The sequence below is a fragment of the Cibotium barometz genome, chromosome 15 (assembly GCF_041138505.1).
Source record: "Cibotium barometz isolate CiBa-2024 chromosome 15, ASM4113850v1, whole genome shotgun sequence".
NCBI lineage: Eukaryota > Viridiplantae > Streptophyta > Polypodiopsida > Cyatheales > Cibotiaceae > Cibotium > Cibotium barometz.
The window spans coordinates 1742569-1767874 of NC_141060.1; the positions used below are offsets into that span (position 1 = coordinate 1742569).

General features: G+C 43.1%; 1 pseudogene across 3 annotated transcripts; it reads right to left on the bottom strand.

The window, feature by feature from the left end:
- Window positions 1-9862: 9862 nt before the first annotated feature.
- On the bottom strand, window positions 9863-23575 carry LOC147630838 (putative pentatricopeptide repeat-containing protein At1g68930 pseudogene; annotated as a pseudogene). 3 transcript variants are annotated; one of them, XR_015267490.1, is made up of 5 exons: window positions 23120-23572; window positions 21628-23009; window positions 10575-10682; window positions 10365-10412; window positions 9863-10229 (listed from the first exon to the last, which is right to left on the bottom strand). The product of XR_015267490.1 is annotated as a putative pentatricopeptide repeat-containing protein At1g68930 pseudogene, transcript variant X3 (transcript). The 3 variants fall into 3 exon arrangements; XR_015267488.1 differs by having other exon boundaries at window positions 21628-23575; XR_015267489.1 differs by having other exon boundaries at window positions 10575-11169; window positions 21628-23575.
- Window positions 23576-25306: the final 1731 nt, after the last annotated feature.

Genomic DNA, 25306 nt, shown 5'->3' on the forward strand with positions numbered 1-25306 from the left:
ATATATAGCCTTTGAATTGCCTTAAATTTTTGCCAACATCTTTTTAATATGCTACTGTCGGCCTTGTTCTTGTGCAAGACGTCAGCGTAGCATTGAAGCTTATCACACCAACCATTATGCCCCGCCAGCTACGCCATAACCACCCATGATAGGAAAACGTAAAAAGTCTGAATTTAACATTCTCCAAGCGCCCAATGGGTCTCGAAGATGTTCCATCAGCCATTTTGACAATTAGATTTGACTTTTTTAGATCAAGTTTCCCAATTTTTGATTCTATCGCTCTGTTCAGGAGGCGTGAATTAGCATAGAATGTTTCACGTCGTGAAATAGTAGGATTTGTTTCACGTCGTGAAACTGCAGGAAAATAGTTTGTGTCGTGTGGTTTTCCTGCACTTTCACGTGCTCAACAATTTTCCTCCTTAGGGTTAAATTCCTTCTTTCAATCAAATTTCCTTTCCTTAAGCCAACCCTCACAGCCTTAGTATTGTCAATCCGTCAGTTTGGCCTTCACGTGAACCTGCAGGATTTCTTTCATGTCGTGAAACAATATGTGTTTCACGCCGTGAACCGCTTCAGAAATGGTTCATGTCGTGAAAGGTTTACTACACTTTCATGTGCTCCAAATTTTGGCGGGTTGCACCATGTCAGAGGTGTCAGGATAAGGGTTTCTATTTTTGGAATGTAATCCCATGATTTTCGGCAAAAATCTCGGCACTGATTTCGTGAGCGATTCGCGACGTGAAACTGTAGGGAAATGAATGGTTCACGTTGTGAACAACTTTCCTGCACTTGTACGTGGAATTTTTTGCATTGGCAATTTGTGGTTTTGGATGCATAATACTTATCCAAAAATGATGAAAATTAGATTGTGCCAATGCTAAGGAATGAAATGCAAGTTCCTGGCTCAATCAATGGTCCCTTATGCTTTTTATTTTTATGAATTTTTTTTGAAAAAAGAAAACACACCCAACCTGCTTCTTCACGTTGGTTTTTTTGTGATGCTAACTACAAAATTATCAAGAGTAACCAATGAATCCTTTCCTAAACTACTCTCTACAACATTCACAGCTTCAAAACTATAACTTTTTTATCAACCACACACACCTTATCCCTTCATTTTCCACACAATGCACTACTAGAATGCAAAGGCAATAATGATGAATACTATGCAATGGGAGTTGGAGCTCAAAGAGTATGGAAGAAACAAAGGCAATAATGATGAATACTATGCAATGGGAGTTGGAGCTCAAAGAGTATGGAAGAAACAAAGGTGCTTCCCCAGCAGCAGTGCCAAAAATGTTATGGTGTCCCACACCTCCAAGAGGGAACTCTACACATTCACCTAATAGATGAGCAATAGAACACAATTGTCGTGGGGGGTAGTTACCACCAATGCTTCGATCTCGAGTCCCTTGAGGCCTCCAAGCTCGCTTGTCAAGCTCCAAACTCCAAACTCCACCTCCACACTGTCACCGTGAAGTCGCTCACACTATCACATAGACCAATCACACTCTCTCTCACTCTCTCCATACAATCATAGACACACAAACATGAAAGAGGCACAATGCTAGAATACTCTCACTCCTCACTCTTTCTCAAGTCACAAGGGGAGAGCTCTCATAGCACAAAGGGGATTGTGTCCTTTTCATTATGAGAAAATGCCTATATACAATTGGTAGTTGTAAACCCAATTTTGCATGGATAGGCAAATCAATCCCATCATGCATCAAAAAATATCATAAATATCATCATGGATCACCATAGCATCATCAAGAATAATATCATGAGAAACATCATCATCATGGGCAGCATCATCACCATGATGATCATTAGAAAGCAAAAACTACATAATCATTGCATCATCATCATCATCATAAAAAGAATCATCAAAATAAGCACATCATCCATGCACAATGTATGATCCATATAAAAAAACAATAAACATGATATGCATGAAGATCAATATCATGAGAACCTAGAGAATCACAAATTTGATCACATAAGAAAACCATCAACATGATATGCATGAAGATCAATATCATGAGAACCTAGAGAATCACAAATTTGATCACATAAGAAAACCATCAACATGATATGCATGAAGATCAATATCATGAGAACCTAGAGAATCACAAATTTGATCACATCAATGTGCGCAATAGATGGAACCTCCAAGTCTAGATCATGTGTAGTAGACTCAATGTGAGTCTCCACATCTGCATGAAGAACTGGATCACCATAAATAGAGTCAAAAGGACTCATCATATCTGCATCAATACTAATACTAGCCAAAGCTAGCTCCTCTGGATCATCATCAAGAAATTGGGTATAAGTATCATCGACTACATCACCACTTGAAACTGGACAAGAATCCGCATATCTACACTGGTCACTACATGAGAACACTCTCTATCCACAACATATAGCTGATCTGGAAGAACCATAGAAATGTCCTTCTCTAAAAAACCAAGACCATTTTGATCATAAGGATGTCACTAAGACACGAGAACACAAGAAGTTGTCGGATGTCGATTATGGAAGGCCAACATCACGTACAGAGCCACCTCAGGTACCATGATATCAAAATCACTGTCAGACACCAAAGCCTCCTTTGTCGTGGATTCCTCTGCCAACTTGAGAGTTTTGTGTAGTCAACCATCATTAACAGAGAATGTATACTCTAGTGAATCATAATCATCAAAGCCTCCTCTGTCATGGATTCCTCTGCCAACTTGAGAGTTTTGTGTGATCGACCATCACTAATGGAGAATGTGTACTCAAGTGAATCATAATCACTGTCAGACACCAAATCCTCCTCTATTGTGGATTCATCTTCGAACTTGAGAGTATTGTGTAGTCGACCATCACTAACAGAGAATGTGTACTCTAGTGAATCATAATCATCCTGACCATCATCCATACCCTAAGATCCATCTGATGCAAAGCTAGGGACATTTGAGAACTCCTCCTAGTACTTTTGGCCTTCCTAGTTCTTCCATGCACTCTCAACCTCCACCATATCCATCCCATCATCATGGCTATCATCCTCCATCATATCCATCCCATCATCATAATCATCCTGACCATCATCCAAATCCTAAGATCCATCTGATGCAAAACTAGGGATGTCCAAGAACTCCTCTTGGCACTTCTCGCCTTCTTGGTTCTCCCATGCACTCTCAACCTCCACCATATCCATCCCATATCACTCTCATGATCACTATCATCTGAATCTGAGTCACTCTCATAGGTCTCCTCTAGCTCCTCTATGGGGCTGGCTGCTGCAATATAGATATCCTCTTGCAACAAGAACATGATTTGTGTTTACCCCTTTCATAATAATCATACGCATCCTCTAGAATATCTGAAAAATCCTCCAAGTTCTCTTCCGCTCTCTCCAACTACCCGGGATGATTTTTCTTTCTTTAATTCTTTAATGATTCCATAAAATTCCTCAACAAGGTCAACCATGGAATAATATTTGCATTTACCCTCCTTAGACAAGGCTCATACAAGTAAGGACATTCCTTAATGCGATGACACCACTTTGACAAGGCTCGCATATGATTTTGCTCTCTTTAATGCTTTAATGATTCCGTACAACTCCTCAACAAGATCAACCATGCAATAATGTTTGCATCTACCCCCTTATGAGGCTCACACAAATAATGACATTCCTTCTTAAGACAGAGCTAACACCACTTTGTCATCCTAGAAGTACCCATCATAGCAACTAGGAATTGAAATTAAGACACATAGGCCCTTGCAAATCGATGCACCATGTCAACATAAAACCAAGAATGTTCACAGCAATGAGAGCTTGGTGCTATAATATCTAGTGATTTAGTCAAGTGAGGGGTGAGCAGTCTGCTCCAAATGTAAAAAATTACTCCATATTTAAAAATAGATTTCATGGATCTCACGTAAGATGCTCCATCAAGGTCTGTAGAGGTGGTGGATCTCATGATTGAAGAACCTTCAATGACCCTCAGTGTGGTTCCAAAGGGTGACGAGTTGAACAACGATGTCAATGTCCTAAAAATGAATAGTAACTCTCATGATGGTATATTAAAGAAAATGTTGGGATGTTTGTGTATAGAGAAATTTTCTAGTTTTTAAAATATATAATGGTAGCATTGCTTTTGAGCTCCCTTTCACAAGTGATTCTTGTCTTTCTCCCATGCATGGAATGGAACAAATATATGATGGCCATTGCTAGACTAAACCGATGAAGACACGTAAAGTTTCCGAGCATTTTGGGGTTTTTTAATACACAAATATAAGCTTTAGAATCAATTGTGGTAAGGCAAACAAATTGTCATGGAGTGGTGAGTGTTTATAGATATTTCACACATTAATCACACAATAGGATGCAACTAACTAATGTCTTGAATTGCAAGTAAATTAACAAAGAAAGTACCCCAAGTGGGGATTTCTACCCATGGCTTTGGATCCTTGCAATGTTTTTTTTTGCAAATGCATGCCTATTTGCATTGTAAAATGTGGGGCTTCAGTATACTACTGCATGCCTACCCATGCACATTCAATGAGGTTGATGATACACCAAGGTGTGCATCAACATGCACTCCAAAAAGGAACTTCATAAGCTGCCATTAATAGGACTAAGGAGCTAGTTAAGGAGGCAGTATCTGATTTATCATCCTCTGGACCATGCAAAATTCGAATGAATATCGCAAAGCGTCTTGCCATGGATGCAATGGTGAGAACACCAAGTACAATGGAAAATAAAATCGGACCAGTGGAGTTTGGAAGTCTTTTAGAAGAAATGCAACCTCTCATTCAAGCACACACATAAAGGATTCCAAAATCTATATATTTCGAACTCTTTTGAGTGAACTTTTTTCCATCTAATGTTATTAGTTCTTTCGTGCAACTTAGGTTTAAGAGAATTGTTAAGGCTCAAAGCATGGTGGTTGCTCAAGTGGTGCAGAGTCAAGCATACTAGAGCTGAAAAAACAATGTGCATATGAATTCTTTCACGGGAGTAGATTTCCAGGACAAGGGACAAAAGGCCACGAGCGTTGCTATGTATTTAAGATATCAACTATTGGACCACCATTGGGTGTCGACCTTATGAGTAGGATGCATCACTCTAGGAATGGAGATTTGAGGCACGCATGGGTATGCTTTGTGACCATGTACGCAGGGTTACAGGGTGGACCACGATGATGGCACATGTTTATGACCCTAGGTATACGTTGTGATAGTACTTATACAATTTCCATGCTCTACTAAGATTTTACATGTATTCATACATTGAAGTACATACTTCAGCATGTAGGAGCTTATGACAATCGGCACTTGCAAAATGAAAAGGGAAGACATAGATACACAAGAAATGTTTTGGCAAATCCTTAATGAGGTAGTGGAGTAAAAGGGACTACCAAAATCTAACTTTGCCGGCTTCATGGTAGGCAAGGTAGCAAATTGGAGAGCTATGATGCCTATTTACAATGGCAGGCCAGATAAGAGAATGGAGGGTAGAGAAATATCATGCTTGTTTCATTGGTAACAAAGTCTTCACATACATACACAACAATAGATGGTCAAGAATTATCAGGACAAGCATAAGATTTTGTATAAACAATGGAGGTGTGCGAAAAGCGAAGAGGATGCCTTAGCTAAATACAAATACATAAGAGCATGGCGAAGTAATGGTGAAGTGGCAGATGGAAATATTCCTGCCTATGGATTGTTGACTGAGCTGGTGGAATGTACAATACCCTCATTGGAGAAAATAAATTCTTGGGGTGAGAGAATCAATGTTGATTTGTGACAATTATGTTTCTATTTGAAATTGCTTTTATTTTTGTCTCGTTTCACAAATTGTGGATGACAAAACAAGTGACCACATTCCACGAATGAACTTGGCGGAGTCCAAGCACGCAAGTTGGCTTACTAATGAGGGATTCAAGGGGACCATCCCTCTTTACGAAGCTACAGTGAACAAACCTAGCCACCAACGCACTAATTTAAAGTGCAAAAAGGCACGCATTTCAACAAGGAAAGCACTTAGGATCTGGTCTAAGCATCGCAAGGTTATTAGAGAGGTGTGCTAGTAAAAGTGGATTATCACCCAGCCCAACTGCAACAAATAGGATGGTGGGAGAAACAATTAGAGGAACTCCTATGTTCCACATTCCCAATGTCATGGGCAACAATAAGACAATGCACCATAAGCAGCATCGATAAACCATAATAAATGAGGATGGAAATAGCTCCCATAGGCCAAAATATGTTACAGAGAATCAAACCCGAAAGGCTAAAGGAAAAAACTTGATTTTCCTCCAAAACAACAAATAAACAAAGGTGTGCAAAGAGAGGAGAAGAAGGGAATGCGAAGAGCGTGGAAAATAGATATTCATGATACAATATGGACAATTTGTCGCATGAAAATAAACAGCGAAGTCACTTGTCAAGCATGGCTAGGTGGCCAAGTAGAGAAGTATAGAAAACAAATCACAAACAGTCAGGAAAAGGGATCCCGGCACCAAGCTTTTACGGAATGCATAAGCAGACAGGTCACCAGTGTAGACAATTCATGTGGTTCTCCAACACAAGCATGGACCACACATGGTCCATATGCTCAACAATCACAAATACACATGTGCGACCTCCAAGTGTTTGGCCAGTTCAAAAGGACACATGGTCCATATGCTCAACAATCACAAATACACATGTGCGACCTCCAAGTGTTTGGCCAGTTGAAAAGGACACAAACCTTACGAGCGACGAGGTGCAAGCTCTAGAAGGAGTTGGATTTGTTTTGCAAAAGGAGAGTTTACAAGAAGAGAACACAACAAGAAGCATAACCCTAAGATACAAGATAGGAGTGTCGTAGATAGCAACCAAGAGGATAGACAATGCTCTCACTTCGTCAGCTTCAATCATTGCACAAGGGTCGTGAAGAAAATGGAACATGAGATGTTTGTCGTAGAAACTGATTTTTCAAGGATGTAAGGTGAGAGGTATGATATCACAATTGCAAAGCTATCGTACTGTACATGTCCAGATTTTCAAATGAGAGCAGATAGCAAATGTCCGTTTATTGCATGTAAGCACATGTATTTTATTTATCTACGTGTACTTGGGCTCGATGCAAATAATATGTTTATACACTAGCCACATCTCAAAAAGGAAGATCTAGCCAAGATTTTTAGTGTCAGAAGGTCAATGCCAATGTAAACATGGTGTGCCCAAGGAAGTATTTTGTCAATCTCTGTTTATGGCAAGTTTTTTAAAGGTTTTGGATTTCTTGACCTGCTTATCTTCTCACATTGTCCAAAACTTACGAAGTGTATTGAAATTTTTTTTTAACGAATGTTTTTGAAAGATTTTACCCTAAAGCTAACAATTGGAGAATGTGTGTCTTTCAAGCGACCTTGTGAACAATGTACTGATAGTTGACTTTCATTAAATTAACCATAAATGTAGAATTCGCTTTTTTTTTCAAATAACGAGTGTTTAGGTTATAAATAGGACGAGATCATGTGCACTCTCTCTCTCTCCCTCAGTCTGAAAGCACCAAAAAAAGGAGAGGTGTTCCTTTAATCACTCTTTTAAATGAGAGGTTATTTTAATCACTACTTTTTACATGCAACAAAAAAAAGGAGAGGTCCTTATTAAAATTAACATGCAAAGGCTATAATTAGACCAACTTAAAACTATATAAAGGTATGGCTTGGAGCTCATTAGATCTACCATGATCCCTCTCTTGGAATGCATAGTCTCTCAACAAGTTGTTCCTCTCTCCCTAAGTGTCTCTCTCTCACATCAACCCCAAACCCTCTATCTCTCACCCTCTCATCCTTCCAACATGTCTAGCTCGAGTAGCACTATGTTGAACAATATCAAAGAAGCCATCTCCACAGTCTTGTACAAAGAGTGTAGATGAAAGATAAGAGCCAAAATGTACGTGAAGTGTTAGAGCGCACCAAAATCTAGAAGCACAAAAGCTATGGAACAAACTGAATGAAGATGGTCCATTTGAAGATGGAGAGGTATATCAATGGAATATGAATTTGAGTACTACAATAGGAAGTTGACGTGCATATGGCTACATAAATGACAAGGAAGAATCCGTTCTTTGAGAGGAGCTTGGGAAGACGGTGCAAGAAAAACACACCTAGTTTAGAAGGGGTAATAGACCATATAGTGTTACCATGAATTGAATAAAAGTGATGATCATGGTAACTAAAAAATATAAATGTGTAGACTTACTCATTTTGGTTAGAGATCTCTCATTTGTATAGACTTTTTCATTCCTTTTTTTTGTCGTAAAATTAGACCACTTCTATGTTTGACGTAAACTTAGACCACTTCTAAACTAGGTTTTTTTTGTTGCAAGCTTAGATCACTTCTATGTTAAGATTTTGAGTATTTACACACAAATAAATCTATGTTAGAGAGAGAGAGAGAGAGAGAGAGAGAGAGAAGGGAAAAGAAGAAAATATTAGAGAGAGAAAGAAGGTGAGGAGAGACAGAGAGAGGGAATGATAGATAAAGAGAGAGAGAGATAGAGAGAGAATGATAGATAAAGAGAGAGAGGGATAGGGGGGGGAGAGAGAGAGAGAGAGAGAGAGAAGGAAGAGGGATATATTTTGACAGAGTGGAGAAGGCACAAGAGAGAGAGAGAGAGAGAGAGAGAGGAATGAGAAAGGATAGATTTTATTCACATGTAGACTTCCTTTTGTGCCAATATTTATGACCTACGCTAAAGTTCATGAACAAGTTGCACTTACATATATGAGCGGCCTTCACAAACGTTTGGGAATGAGCTACCACCACTTATGTCTGAGTGAGCTACGTTTTCATTCACATGTAGACTTGCTTTTGTGCCAAAATATACTGAAGTTCATGAACACGTTGCACTTATGCATATGAGTGAGCTTCACACATGTTTGTGAATGAGGTAGGACATCCTACTTGTGGAGCATACAATATAAAATAATAATAATAAAATGCCCTCTGGTTAGGCCCAAGAATACCCAGCACAATTATGTCCCCTAGAACTCTCGAGACGAACAAGGCCACAAGCCAACAAGCCACAACTCATCGATGCTTTGATCTAAAGCACACGGAATAGTGAGAAAGAACCTCAAGCTATGCTAGGTACTGTATTTTACTCCATCTAATCTGTCTTCGCAATCATTCGGCTCTATCCTGATGTATTTACGGGAAAGCAAGACCTTATAGGTCGAGTAAAGCTATTTTTAGCTTTTCAAAAAAACACTATTCTCTTGGCTTTTTCTCACACACAACAAAATTCCCCCTTTCATATATTTGTCCTCCTACACACTACGAACACAGACCAACACCCCTATGTCTAATTATGAATAAAGCTAGAACATTTGTGCATGTACACGTCAACGTGGCCTTGCACTTCACATGTCCTCGAGGTTTGATTACAACTATTCGATGCAAAGTCAAGCCCTTAGCTTCGATGCTGATGCAAAGCCACATGTGTTTGTTGAAGCGCACCCATGGAAATACCAATGAACTGTCATTGTGCCATGGTCTAGCTTCATCGCTTCAGCAAGAAACCATGTATACCATACATGATCCAAATCAAACATTGACCCCCCGTCTTCCTTGAGCACGACCAGATCTTCTTGAAGCACAAACCACGTGATTGCAAACAACTCATAAGCATATGCATGACCTCTATTCCATGGTCCACAATCTCATGGTAACCAAAGAAGTGATGTTGTGGATTGCCATGCACATAAACCCCTCACCAATGCCTCTATCTTGGAGACCTAAAACTAACTGGCCCTCAAATATCAGGCATATTTATTAGAGCTAACATAGGAAGAGAGGCTAAAAATACATCAACCCATCACAAGTGTTATCATTTCGATTAAATAAAGAAAGGTTAGCTTAGTGATGTCCTACAAGCAATAAATGGTGAAGGAAAGCTCTTAGAAGAAGACATCTGCAAAAGTCGGTACTGCCATGGAGTCAACTATCACATTCCTCACAATGGGCGTGAAAACTCTACCAATTAACCAAATTTAAATGGTCACGCCCATACGAAACGAATTCAATAGTAAGTGAAACAGTTTACTAACATGCCCACAAAGGCAAAAGAGTCATGATTGCTGCATGTTGAACAGCTTTTTGTTTTGCCAAACAGAACAAAGCATAACTGTTTAGGGATGCACACAGAAGGGTGCCTCAAGCAACAAATGGTTTATATGCTTTGAAACCTGAAAGGAAAAATGAAAGCCTCATGAAAACTCTAAATTATGGTACAGCTCTACCATGCAACTTAGCATGGCTTGAAAGTAACATCCCAATCCAAGCAAGTGTAGTTGTATAAAAATATAATCTCCTCCACATACCTTCGCAAAGCCAATCCCTAGAAAGGCCAAGGGAGCATTCAACTCACCCTGCATATCTTAAGACTGTTAGTGCCCAAGAGTACATGGGTCCTGCATTGATTCTAATGTGCACACACACCAAAACAGTCCACACAAAGAAAAGGGCCAGAAAAATCACATCACGTTTGATGTGCAAATGTAACAGTACATGTGTACCGAATGAGTGCATACCTTGTGCTTTCCAGATTCAAGTAAATGTTTTAGCTGCTTCCACCAAGCTGCATTTCAGTCTCAGAAGGGGACCGTCTACTGTCCTGCCACTGGTAAGATGCTTTGTACCTGTTGAAGGATCCCAAAAAACAAAAGGTGCTGCACATATTGGATTATGGACATTAAGACAAAAACAGATCAATGCACATATCATAAGAAGTTTGCAATCAACATCATCCAGTGTCATCTCCAAATCTCTCCTTAGACTGCGAGAGGTTACGTCTGTTTGTAAGTGTTTTGAACAATTGAAAGGTATTCTGAAAGGGAAAGAGAATGAATACATGTGCAAGATATATCTTAACCATATGCTAAGCTTTGGTCTTCTTGACCGGTAAGAAGTCAGCTTGCTTGCTAAACCTGTCCACAATTGTCCAAATAGCATCATTACCCTGTTGAGTCCGTGGCAAGTCCATAATGAAATCCATTGTAATACTTTCCCATGGCTGCGTGGGAATAGGCAATGGCTGAAGCAACCCTGGTGCCTTTTGCCTATCAAATTTCACCTTTTGAAAAGTGATACATGCACGTACATGTGCCTCTATGTCCTTCTGCATACCTAGCCAAAAGAAATACCGCTCAATCATGTGCGTAGTAAACATTATGCCTTTATGACCAACATCATATGGAGGCGCATGGCACTCATCCAAAACCTTTTGCCTCATGTCAGACACCACAATTATCTTTCATAAGATAACCCTCGTTGATCACATATAAGGCATGTGCTTGACCGGCCATCAAATCAACCCAAATAGTAGCAAAATCAGCATCCATATGGTACAAATCACGCATGGCACACAAGTCTCCATGAGAGGCAACCGAGATAGCTGTGTTGTATGCGCGGAAGCCTTGTTGTACTAATCCACAGTCCTAAGCCTGATTAAGAACAAGATGTTGATTTAAACATGATTAAGACAAAGGAGAGAGAAAAAGAGAGAGATTGGTGTCAAGGTTTTCTTGTATTTTTATATGGTACAAAAAGGTTGCATAAATGCTTGTACATGATGCAAGCCCTTGGTTAGCCCTAGAGGGTTGACCTCTGGTCTCTACATAATTTCTACTGCTGACTAGACTTATGAATGAATGAATGATTTGAGAATATGTTGATTTATGCCTTCTTATATATGATGCTTGAGGTGTTAGTCAGCCAACATATGCTACAGACCGCTTGCTCTAGACAAAAGCTCATGAATAAAATTCTGAAAAATGACGCGCATCTTTCTATGCCTGCCCACACTAGCTGACCATTGCCTGCTGCCTAGACCCACTTGAGGGCTACCGACAAGGCCCATACCCTCCTTTATGATATATATACCTAGATGAATCTAGGAACATGCCCAAATTCACCTTTTACGAATGTGCATGTTATATACTCATGGTAGTCAACCCACAAGACTATATAACTATCAACTCCATCATGCATAGTATGGACTAGATACTACGACATCCCCACTAACATCATCAATGCCCAATAGTGGGTGTAGAACTCTGTATCAAAATATGCTCTCACACACACACTCTACACACACACACATAAGAGCATATATTCACACAAAGCTCTTCATGCTAAGTTTCTGTCAAATCTCCGGAGATGCAGGGCAGACTCAGCCATAATGAAGTCTAGCACTAAGGGAAGTAGCAAATAGAAAGAATTAGTACATCAAATAAGTAGTTGATAGGACAAATGCACCGCTAAAGATAGAAAGAATAAGCACAATATCAACTTATGTGCTGTTATTGATGATGCTTATGTGTTGTTATTGATGATGATGATGATGTCGCAACTGTTGATGAGGATGATGCTGTAGATGATAATACTTATGCTACTGTTGTCCTAAATGCTGACTTAACTTGTAACTATTTGGCCCTCCTAGCTCTATTTCACATGATGAAACCCATGCCCCGACACCACACAGGTTGAAGAAGACATGGGGACAAGGTCCATAAGGTTTGATTAAGAAAAAGCACCATTCTTGGTCAAAAAGCAAGAAAAAGCAAAAGTTCAAACAAGGTTGACTGCGAGCCAAGGGTACCATTGGAAAGAGGAGATTGAGCTGGACCAAAAAGCTAAAAGCTGCTTTTTCAAAAAGCAGCTCTAGGACCAAAAAGCAAGGCCCTGAAGCTAGAAAAGAAAAACAAGAACTATTGACTAAAGTTGAGTAATATTTTACTATTAAAAAGACCAAAAGAAAAGTAAAAGGCAAAACAAAGCAAAAGCATCACTTTTTTGGTAAAAAGCAAGGCTTCCCCAAGTATAAAAGAAGCATGAGCCTCTGTTGAGCATCAAGTTGAAGAAGAATCTCTTCATCGTGTTGCCATCTTCACTAAAGCGTGGAGATCACCTTCTCCATCATCATCTATGAACCAAATCATGGAGTTTTTCATCGTTGTCCGCTGATTCCGTGTGCATCCATCAACTGCAGTGCCATGTCATCATCTGTCCGTATGACTGTACGGATCCGTACAGCCATGTGGGGCTGTATGGGCAGGTACAAAACCGTACGGACAAAAAATCAGAAACCCTAAAAATTTCAGAATCTTAAAACTGCTCCAAAAACCCTAAAATTTTCTTTTTGGAGATTTTTATCGTCCGAAAACAGGTTTTATATTACTTTTCTTGCGATAAAGAGCTTTTCAATGCCAATGAGGTGATAGCTCAAGTGGTGAAGGTGTTTGCCTGGTACCAAGAGGTCCTAGGTTCAAAACCACCCTTGGTGCTTCCTCGGCGGCATTGCCTACAGGTGGATAAATAAGCGCCTATGGGCGGCTGTCTACGGACGGTGAAATTTGGTAACTATGGGAGGATCTTGGGCCAAAGGCCAATTGAAAAAAAAAAAAAGAGCTTTCCATGGTTTTCTTCATCGACAAGGCTATAGAGTTGTGGAGATTACTCATGGGATGAGCGAGTGTTTACTTGGACTTGGACTGGGACTTGGATCTGGAACTTGGACTTGGATATGAACTTGGACTTGGATATGGACTTGGACTTGGATATGGACTTGGATTTGGACATTGGATTGGGACTTGGACTTGGATTCATTGGATATTGGATGTGGTACTAGCCCGGTGAGAGGGTCATCACCGTGGTGTGCTCTATATCAAGGATCTCGTGCCTAGACATTGACATCAACATCGACTTGGATATCCTACATCGGCATATATGTTTGTTTTGTATTCGTTGATTGTATTGATCCTAGCTAGCGTGCCCGTGGATTGTTCCTAAATAAATTCCTGAAAGGAGGCGGGGCCTATTCCCTGTTTAGTGTGGTATATTGTGCAAGATACCTATTCCCTTCTCTCTCTCTCTCTATCTTTATCTCTTGGACACGTAGTTGAGTCTGTCACTGCATGCCCCGTTGAGCTTACAGTGGTATCAGAGCAGGATTTCTCTTGAAGAAACTTTCTTGGGGTGACAGAGCCATGTCGAGAGTAGAGGGAGACCAAGGGCCTAATGAAGGGAAAAACTGAGGCCAATACAGAACTTCAGGATGGGCATCATCATTCTTCTCGTGTGTTGCCCCTATAGCCATATACAACCGTCAACTTGGGAAGCTGCCACCGACGCTCCGCCCAACAACACCCTCCTCCGCCGGCGCTCCGCCACCCTGTGCCCCTATTCAGAGTACGCTGCTGCTGCCGCCGTCGCCTTCATCAGTTCTGTGCACCGCTAAAAGCGCCGCTACCTTTCGTTGCCTACTGCTACTGTGCACCGCCTGCACCTCCAGCTCCGACACCAGCTGTGGCCTCTGAGCGCCGCTCTGCAACGCCAGCCGCCCTTGCCTTGTGAACTCTGTGCCACCCTGAGCAGAGCAAACCAGCAGTCAGCGCCAGTCGCCGCCTTATCAGTAGCGCCACTTGCAACATCCCTCTGCATAGCGTCGCTTCTGCCTTCCTCACTGCCCTGAAGAGCCTGCGCCATTTAAGTCTGCAGCACCTCTTTTAGAGTACACGTGCTGCCTCTGCCCTGTGTACGGCTGAGCATAACTTCCACCCTGAACAGAATATCAACCACCACCAGTACCAACACTAAGCTATCAGTTTCACACTTTAGTCATCGACGGAGGGGTTGCCATGTGAAACTATATATATATATACATAGTTGTCACGGTACGAAAATACGATACGGTACGGTACGATACCGTACGGGAATATTCGGTACGATATGAAATTTTGGGATACGGTACGATAAAATACGGTTTTTATTTTTTACACTTACAAGCTATGGAGGTTCAAGCTTGAATGTGAGGGAAGGTTGGGAGGGGAGGAGTCTACAGTGCTTGAGAAACCAGTACATGGATATGTGTCTCTCCCGGTTGGATCTCCCGATTGTCTCCAAAAAAGAACCTGGATGGGTAATGCAATACCAAAGGTCTCCCAGTGTAGCGTTTATGACTAAGGGACCGTCCTTGCACAAATACGAGGAGTGCATCTAGGGTGATAAGTTTAGGGACTCCTCTCTAGATCAAAATGGCCATGTCCAAATGTTCTCCCTTGTGCATAACTTGAGAATCTAATTGTCTAGCCTACCTATACCAGGGATCCCCAAGTGATGTAGCAAGATTCTCTCATCCTACCAATCAAGTGTACACTACCAGTCTACCTCGCCAGATTTTTTAGTTTCTCTCCACAACCCCATATGGAATACTGAGTGGACACAAAAGTTGCGAAGTATTGCGAGCATTTGGGATCTTCGTAAAGCAGGGTTTCTATTTTTTTTAAGCATTTGGAAATTTTTTTTCAAGGAAAAAAAAAATTTGGGGGAAAAAAAAAAAAAAAAAAAAACCTAACTCGTACCGTACGATATCGTACGAATTCGTACGGTATCGTACCGTACGACTCGTACGTACGAATAGGTTCGTACGCGTACGAGAAACAACCATGTATATATATATATATATATATATATATTTACACCCTGGTGTGAGATACGCAATCCTGCCTCCCAAAGAGTCATCTCCAAACACGAGCTCAACAGCCTCATCAAGAAGCTTCCGTCCAATCTGGTATCCATCAACCAAATCAATAAACCATTCTGCTTCCGAGTCAAAGAGACATCATACTGCTCACAAGGATCAACACCTGTTACAGTGGAAAGCCAAGTCCTGGAAACCTGCTGAAGACCACGCAAGGCCTTCTGAAACCTGTCAACCACCCCCTCTGAATCTAGAACCACAAAGCCTGGAGGATCTGTCAGAATATGCAGCGGAGATGATGACCAAATCTGGGAACACAAGAGCAAAAACGCAGGCAGAAAAAACAGCACAAAAAGAGAGAGATGTAGGCGTGTAACTCTGCTCTGATATACACAAGAAGATCCCGAATATGATACAAATGAGGTATGGGGGCTGAGGAGCTATATATACTCCCCTAGAGGGCAGTCGGCCAGCACTGGAAGAGGCCCACGACTGGACAAAACCCACGACTGCTGAAAAACAGCAGTCGGCCAGCATCTGGTGCCCCATGTCTGCACAGAACAAGTCGGCCAGCACTCAGACAGCCCACGACTGCTACAGATGCAGTCGGCCAGCTTCAGAGTGCTCCTGGCATCACCTGGCAGCCCTCCCAAGCCTCAGAAAAATGGGAAAAAATAGGGGAAAAATACGGAGAGTGGGGAAAAATGATAAAACACCTCATAAGGGCGGGCACACCCACAACAAAGGCCCTGGTGTATAAATCTAGACAGGAGATGACTTCTAACACCCCCTCTCAGCTCCTGGCTGTGTGACCAACCACTGGGAGCTGGGGTGCCGCCTGAGCAAATCCTGAGAGCGACTTCGTGAAGAGGTCCACCGTACTGTCCTCCGTCGAACAGAACTCCAGCAAGATGTCATCTGCAACAATCTGTTCACGAACAAAGTGCCTCTGGATGACCATGGGTTCCTCCAGTGGAAGCCCAAACCTGCAATGTAACCTCCTCCTGCTCCGTAAAACTGCTCCTGGGCCATAAGTAGATCCCCTCGTGTCCGAATCTCCTCCCCAAACTGAGTCACTCCAACCGCGGAGTCGGACTCCATCCAACAATCCCCCTCTTGTGTACAAGAGTCCATGATCCTTCGCATGCCGCAGAAACCACAGGAAACGCAATCCTGCCTCACAAAGAGACATCTGCAACCAAGAGCTCAACTGCCTCATCAGGAAGCTCCCGTCCAATCCGGTGTCCATCAACCAGATCCATGAACCATACAGCTTCTGAATCACAGAGACATCACACTGCTCACAAGGATCAACACCTGTTACGGTGCACAAGCAAGTCCTGGAAACCTTCTGAAGACCACGCAAGGCCTTCTGAAACCTGTCAACCACCCCCTCTGAATCCGGAACCACAAAGCCTGGAGAAACCACCTCCTTCTGCAAGTAATCACCTGTCACCTGCCTAGCTTTCCGAAAGGTTCCCGTGGAAAGAACATCCTCAACTACTGGAAGTTCTATGTCCCGGACACTACGAGACATCAGAGCATAAGTGACCTGTTCAGCTTCCTCTGACTCACGAACACAAGAACTACCAACCTCAGTACTGGAAAGTTCCTGCCAACTGCTGCCATCTACTGGTAAGCTATCCACCATCTGGTCTCGGAAAGCTCGCACCTGCAGCGTATCCACACGTGAGTAGCTATTACCACACTGCCACTCATCACAATCTTGAGGACCTGGGAGAGAGAGTGCTGAAAGCCTGTAGACTCCATTCTCCACTCCACCTTCCCAAACCACTTGGCCTGTTGCTTTGTCCCGGAGAGCAACAAAATGCTCATCAAACTCCACCCGTACGCCAGTCTTGCAAACCTGATGCACTGACAACAGATGAAAACCTAGTGCCGGAACATACAACACCTGGGAGGAATGCTTCCCCCCTCTGCCATCGGGAACTATCTCCATCCTGCCCTCACTGTGAACTGGGATAGTGGACGTATCCCCAGTAAGAATATGACCAGAAAGCCTGCAGAGATCCTGTAAACCGGAACGGGAAGGAGTCATGTGCCTGGAAGCACCACTATCGAGAATCCATTCCCGAGTATCCGTTGCGGAGAGTCCTCCAATCTCCTCCCTGCCTGAAGAAAATGAAGCATCGGTGTCCATCACCTCCAGGTGCACAAAAGCCGGAGTCTTCATGATTGCTGAGGAGTCTTCACCCTTCTCGGTCTTCCGCTTGGGACACTGCCTCCAGTAGTGGCCTTTCTCGCCACAATCATTACAGGTCCTCTCTGCCTTTAGTTTCTCGCGGTCAGCGTCGGACATCTTCTCAGAAGACTTCTCCGATGAAGCCTTCCCCTTGCCCGAGTTACGACCTTTCGACCGTTGGCCAGTAAAGGCCTCCGAACCTCCACCCTGAGGAGGGTTCGTAAATCGTTCCTCCTGGTCCAAGACCATGGGCACAAGCTCCTCCCACGTGATGGTGCTGAGCCTGCCACTGGTAATCAACGACGAGTAGAATGCTGAGTACGAAGAGGGCAAATGTGACAGCAACGTTATGGCCATGTCCTCTGACGATATCTCCTTCCCAGCCTGGAGAACTTCCTGCTGAAGAGCCTGCAGCTTGTTAATATGCTCCCGCATCGTCGACGACTTTGCAGGGCTCATAACCCGCATCTGTACTTCCAAGGAAATCCTCTTCATGGGCGATACCCTGTTGTACAGAGAAGCCAAGTGCTGCCATATACCTCTGGCCAGCGTCATGTGCTTTACATGATTAATTACCTGTGGTGTGCAGTTGAGGAAAATAAACGAACGGACCCTGGCGTTGACACGATCCCACATCTGTGTCTGGGCCTCCCGGTCCTTTCGGGTTGACGGTAACTCCCCTTCCTCTACTTCCGGCCGTGGAACACCAACAACGACGAAATCGGCGAGATCGTAGGACTCCAGAACGGATTCCATCATCACCTTCCATATGCCGTAGTTGCTCCCGTCCAACTGACGGTCCACCGGGAACGTGGGGAGTGTCGGGATCTTCACATGTCTCTCGGCCATCTCAAACAGATCTGCCATAGCGGGGATGTACTCTGAAAAGGGTGGGTGGGTGGGAACAAAGAAGAACTGATCCCTGCAAGTGGCTGTCCAGCAAATCAGCCCGCCTTCCTCTTGCTTCTCCTCTTCCCGATCAGCCCAAAACAGTCCACCAATCAGCCACAAAACAGCCCCACTCTTGCTCACACAAATCCCAAGACCTATCTAGAGCCTAGGCTCTGATACCATGTCAGAATATGCAGCGGAGATGATGACCAAATCTGGGAACACAAGAGCAAAAACGCAGGCAGAAAAAACAGCACAAAAAGAGAGAGATGTAGGCGTGTAACTCTGCTCTGATATACACAAGAAGATCCCGAATATGATACAAATGAGGTATGGGGGCTGAGGAGCTATATATACTCCCCTAGAGGGCAGTCGGCCAGCACTGGAAGAGGCCCACGACTGGACAAAACCCACGACTGCTGAAAAACAGCAGTCGGCCAGCATCTGGTGCCCCATGTCTGCACAGAACAAGTCGGCCAGCACTCAGACAGCCCACGACTGCTACAGATGCAGTCGGCCAGCTTCAGAGTGCTCCTGGCATCACCTGGCAGCCCTCCCAAGCCTCAGAAAAATGGGAAAAAATAGGGGAAAAATACGGAGAGTGGGGAAAAATGATAAAACACCTCATAAGGGCGGGCACACCCACAACAAAGGCCCTGGTGTATAAATCTAGACAGGAGATGACTTCTAACAGGATCCACCTCCTTCTGCAAGTAATCAACTGCCACCTACCCGGCTTTCCAAGAGGTCCCCATGGAAAGAACTTCCTCATCTACAGGAGTTTCTTTGTCCCGAATACTACGAGACATCAAAGCATAAGTTACCTGTAAAGTTTCCTCTGACTGACGAACACAAGAACTACCAACATCTGTACTGGAAAGTTCCTGCCAACTGCTGCCATCAACTAGCAAGCTATCCTCCATCTAGTCCCAGAAAGTCTGCACTGCAGCGTATCCACACTTAAGTGGCCACTACCAGACTGCCACTCATCACAAAACTGAGGACCTGGGAGAGAGAGTGCTTAAAGTTTGTAAACTCCATTCTCCACTCCGCCTTTCCAAACTACCTGGCCTGTTGCCTTGGCCCAGAGAGCAACAAAATGCTAATCAAACTCCACCCGTATGCCAGTCTTGCAAACCTGATGCACTGACAACAAATGAAAACCAAGTGTAGGAACATACAACACCTAGGAGGAATGCTTCCCCCCTCTGCCATCGAGAACTATCTCCAACCTGCCCTCACTATGAACTGGGATAGTGGATGTATCCCCAATAAGAATGTGACCAAAATACCTGCAGAGATCCTATAAATCTGAACGGGTAGGAGTCATGTGCCTGGAAGTACCATTGTCTAGAATCCACTCCCGGTATCCGTAGCAGCGAGTCCTCCAACCTCCTCCCTGCCTGAAGAAAATGAAACATCGGTGTCCATCACCTCCAGGTGCACAAAAGCTAGAGTCTTCACCATTGCTGCTAAGGAGTCTTCACCCTTCTCGGTCTTCTGCTTGGGACACTGCCTCCAATAGTGGCCTTTCTCGCCACAATCATTACAGATCCTCTCTGCCTTCAGTTTCTCGTGGTCAGCGTCGGACTTCTTCTCAAAAGACTTCTCCGATGAAGCCTTCCCTTTGCCCTTGTTACGGCCTTGCGACCGTTGGCCAGTTAAGGCCTCCGAACCTCTGCCCTGTGGAGGGTTCGAGAATCTTTCCTCCTGGTCCAAGACCATGGACACAAGTTCCTCCCACGTGATGGTGTTGAGCCTGCCACTGGTAATCAAAGACGAGTAGAATGCTGAATACTGAGAGGGCAAATGCAACAACAACGTTATGGCCATGTCCTCTGATGATATCTCCTTCCCAGCCAGAAGAACTTCCTGCTAAAGAGCCTGCAGATTGTTAATATGCTCCCGCATCGTCGACGACTTTGCCGGCCTCATAACCCACATCTATACTTCCAAGGAAATCCTCTTCATGGGCGATACCCTGTTATAAAGAGAAGCCAAATGCTGCCATATACCTCTGGCCAGAATCATATGCTTGATATGATTGATTACCTGCGGTGTGCAGTTGAGGGAGATAAATGAACGGACCCTCGCGTTGACACGATCCCACAACTGTGCCTGTGCCTCCCAGTCCTTACAAATCGACGGTAACTCCCCTTCCTCTACCTCTGGCCATGGAACCCCAACAACGATGAAATCAGCAAGGTCGTATGACTCCAGAACAGATTCCATCATAACTTTCCATATGCCGTAGTTGTTCCCGTCCACCGAGAACGTGGGGAGTGTAGGGATCTTCACATGTCTCTCAGCCATCTCATGCAGATCTGCCATTGCGGGGATGTAACTGAAAAAGGGTCGGTGGGTGGGAACAAAGAAGAACTTAAACCTGCAAGTGGTTGTCCAACAAATCAGCCCGCCTTCCTCTTACTTCTCCTCTTCCCGAACAGTCCAAAACAGTCCACCATTCAGCAACACAACAGTCCCCCTCTTGCTCACACAAATCCCAAGAACTATCAAGAGCCTAGGGCTCTAATACCATGTCAGAATACACAGGAGATGATGACCAAATCTGGGAACACGAGCAAACACAGTGCAGAGCATTAAAAACCAGGCGATGTCCACACTGGAAAATAATTTCACGCGTGCAAATCATACCCAGGCAAACATGCTTTATAATTGGACAATCTTGTAAGCTTGTACTTCTAGATTTAAAGGGATCAAGTTAGTGATCACAAAAGGGCCATCAAAGGTAGCTTTCTTAACTACAAGAAAAGAAAGACAAATTGTGTACTTGGGCAGTTTTTTGGCAAGCATAATACACTCTTACCTGCCGACAGCCTGCCCTAATAACCCAATAGAGAAGTGTTAATAGGAGGCATGTCCCTAAAAACCTTACACTTAGTGCTCCACAATTTTGTGCATTACAAACCCATCATTTTTGCTATTATGCCAAATATGTTTAAATTCTTCACCCACATAAACCAGAACTACTATTCAAAAATGAACTTACCAGCCGTGTGAGGTGAATGCCTTGTGCCTTGAAGACCATTGAGAAGCCCAAAGGCTATGTCTAACTTTCAGCAAGACTTCAAAAAGATATCTCTCTCTCCTCGTCTAAAAGGGGCTCGATTTTCATTGCGGTTGATAGCCTGCTAAGTGCTTCCTTCATTTTTAAGCAAAGGGACTTCAGCTTAGCACAAATTTCATGGCTCTGGGGATGAGTTTTATCCACACCAATAAACTCCTCTACGCTGTGGCTTTTCTCAATCAAAGCTTTTCATACACCAGCATGCTTTCTAAGCTCTTCTATTTCATACACATGTTCCCAACTTTGTGCATCTGCATATATGCTTGACATAAGCGTGTATCCTGAGCCATAAGTAGGATTAATCTTTACAGCATGATCAAAACATCGCCTTCCAAGCTCCACATTACCATGACTTTTGCAAGCAGACAGCAAAGATGTCCACCCAGCATCATGCTGAGAAGGTGCGGTAAGAAGAAGCTTTTCTGCCTCATACAACTGCCCTGATCTCGCAAGAAGATCAGCCATGCAGATAATGTGTTCCACCGTAGGAGTTATACCATAATGTCCTTTCATTTTCTGAAAGTAAAGTTGACCTTGATTCACTAGTCCTGCGTGACTGCAGGCAGTCAAAAGACATCTGAATGTTGCCCCATCTGGCTTCACACCCTGCCTTTGCATTTCCTCAAAACACTGTATGGCCATCTTCCAATCGTTAAGCTGCTCATGTGCATTCATCATTGCAGTCCATGAAACCACATCGCGTTCTGGCAAGTCATTAAATAATTGTTTAGCCTCACCAAAAAGGCCACACTTTCCATACATGTCAATTAAGGTATTGCCAACAAACAAATTTGGCTTGCACCCAGTCTTAAGCATCAGAGAATGGATATGCTTGCCCTCTTCTATGGCACCTGCACTGCCACATACTTTGAACACACACGCAAATGTGATAGTGTCTGGTGTAATGCCCTCAGCTTGCATCTCCTCAAACAGCAAGAAAGCCTCCTTATCGAGCCCATGTTGAGTATATCCTGCAATCATCGCATTCCATAGCACTAAATCTCGTGCAGGCAAGCGGTCAAACATTTTGCTCGCCTCACTTACACATCCACACTTCGCATACATGTCAACCAAGACACTTCCAACATGCAAGCTGATATCCTTGCACGACTGCAGGATGTGATTATGAATTACCCTGCCCTGAGCTACCATTGTGGCACTAGCACAAGCCTTTAAGGCAGCCACATATACATAATCATTTGGCTTGACACTGGAAGATCTCAACGTGTGGTACAAATCGATGGCTTGCTCACTATGTCCGCATGCTACATGTGCGGATAAGATTGCTTGCCAGGTATACACATCTGGAGCACAAATAGTGAGAAAAACCTGTTTTGCTTCTGCTAAGCTTCCACAGGCAGAAAACATGCGAATGAGGTTATTTTTCAAGAGAAATTTTGGATAGGATCCACACCTGATGATGAGAGCGTGAGCTTTTCTCCCGATTGCTAAGTCTTTTTTTCTCAGGCATTCTTGCAGCAGAGAACAGAAGACCTCGTCAGGAACTTGTGTTCCCTGTCTGCACATGCGTTCCAGTTCTTTCAGTGCTGCACTCAACGACTCTTGTTCAGACAGAAGCCTGGCGCTGTACCGTGGGCGCATTAGCTTCGCCAGGGTTTGTATTTTTCGTCTTAGAGAGTGCATTAACAATACCCATGTATTATATGATGTATACCTTCAAATTCATTCACATTTTGTTAGAAACCTGCAAAATGTTAAGAGCAGTTATTCCTGCATAATTAATTAATGGCAACCAAAAAAAACGTTGTCTGCACATATTTGACAGTATGCATATTCAGAAAACGTTCAGTATGCATATTTATTAATGCCACTGACGTGGCATAAATAAATATGTAAGGTATACCTTTCACTCACCTCCTCTCGTCGCCAGCATCATTGCTCAGTACCACACTTTTGATATTTTGTGGTCTCCACTATTTGTTCAAATCACAAGAAAACAAGCTTTAAACTTATAAGCATGACGTTGTCAATATATTTTATGTCTTCTATTTCTTTCAACATTTCATATGTCTTCTTTTAATTTAGTGTTCAATGTTTAAAACATTTAGTAATATCTTCCATCTCTGGAAACATTTAGTAATATCTTCTATCTCTGGAAACATTTAATATGTCTTATGTTTCTTTTATTTTAGAAAGAATACACACATGGTGTATAATAATATATCTAGCTTGACACCTCAAATCCTAGAAGCGCCTTTGGGACTTGAATCCAAAATCACATCTAGAACTTAAATCTATAAAACGAGTAACTATAAGACTTGAGCCCTAGAGCTTACTTTACCACATGCACCTCAAGGACTGAATTCCTACAGCACCTCTAGGACTCAAGTTTTAGAGTTGCTCTTCTGATACTTAAGTCTTAGAGCTATCTCTATAATGTGCACCTGTAGGACTTGAGTCATAGAGCTATCTCTATAATGTGTACCTTTAGGACTTGAGTCATAGAACACCCCTAGGACGAGCTAGCTCTAGCTAACTCTACCCTTTAAGTCCACAATGTCACTCGTCCTTGAGTCCAAGGCAACCTACAAGACTTGACACACCATGTGGAAGAATACCACCTCTAGGACCTTAGTCCTAGAGCACCTCAAGGAGTAGCCACAATAACCACAAAGTACCTCAATTGCCTCAGTTGCCTCCTACACAACAATATTTAGCTTTACCAGCACCATTGAGGCAAGGGAATGCTCTAGGGGCAAGCATATCAAATGTGTAAAACCAAACAAGGGGAATGTATAGAGTACCTGAAGTGCCTATACCACCACCTTTCCTACCACCACAACCACCGACACCTAGAGAACTACCAATGAATCAAATGATCATTGAAGAGGTTCCAAAAGAAGGAAATTATGTATGGGAACCTCGACAAACCATGGAGGAGTTAGATGACACTTGGGAGGTAACCTTGTAATATTTTCTAATGCAAGGAGATTATGTATGGGAACCTCAACACACCATGGAGGAGTTAGATGAGGTAACCCTGGAATATTTTCTAATGCAAGGGAACACACCAATACCAGTGCTCCGAGCTATAGTGCAATGGAAGGGCAAGGATATTAACACCACAACAAGGAGAGCCCTACTACAATGTTATCACTGCCAAGGACCTCACCATGTGTGGCTGACCTTGTGAGTGTCCTCAAGGTCAATGTAATAAACCTGTAGACTACCCAAGCTAGTACACACCTAGGTTTGAGTTGTCTGAAATGCGAAATTGATCACCTAATCAAGGATTGTCCCTACAGAAGCACAGGAGAGACGTCGACGACCACTAACCCAACCACGGGACTCCGAATGATTGGGGTGCGATCAAGGGTTACGACACCACTGAGAGCGTCATGCCTCATGTGTAAGCACAAAAGACCCTAGAGAACAATAAACAACGTTTAGGTATGTCTTGTACTCATATATCAGGAAGAATAAGAATAAGTGCTAAGAAAGTGGGACAATTAGACTCAGCAATGGTGATATAGGATGGTTCGGATGGGAACACTTAATATTGCATCCACCATCAAGTCAAGCCATGAGAATGTGTTGATAGAAAGAAAGAAAGTGGTGACACAAAAAGAAGCTAAACCAG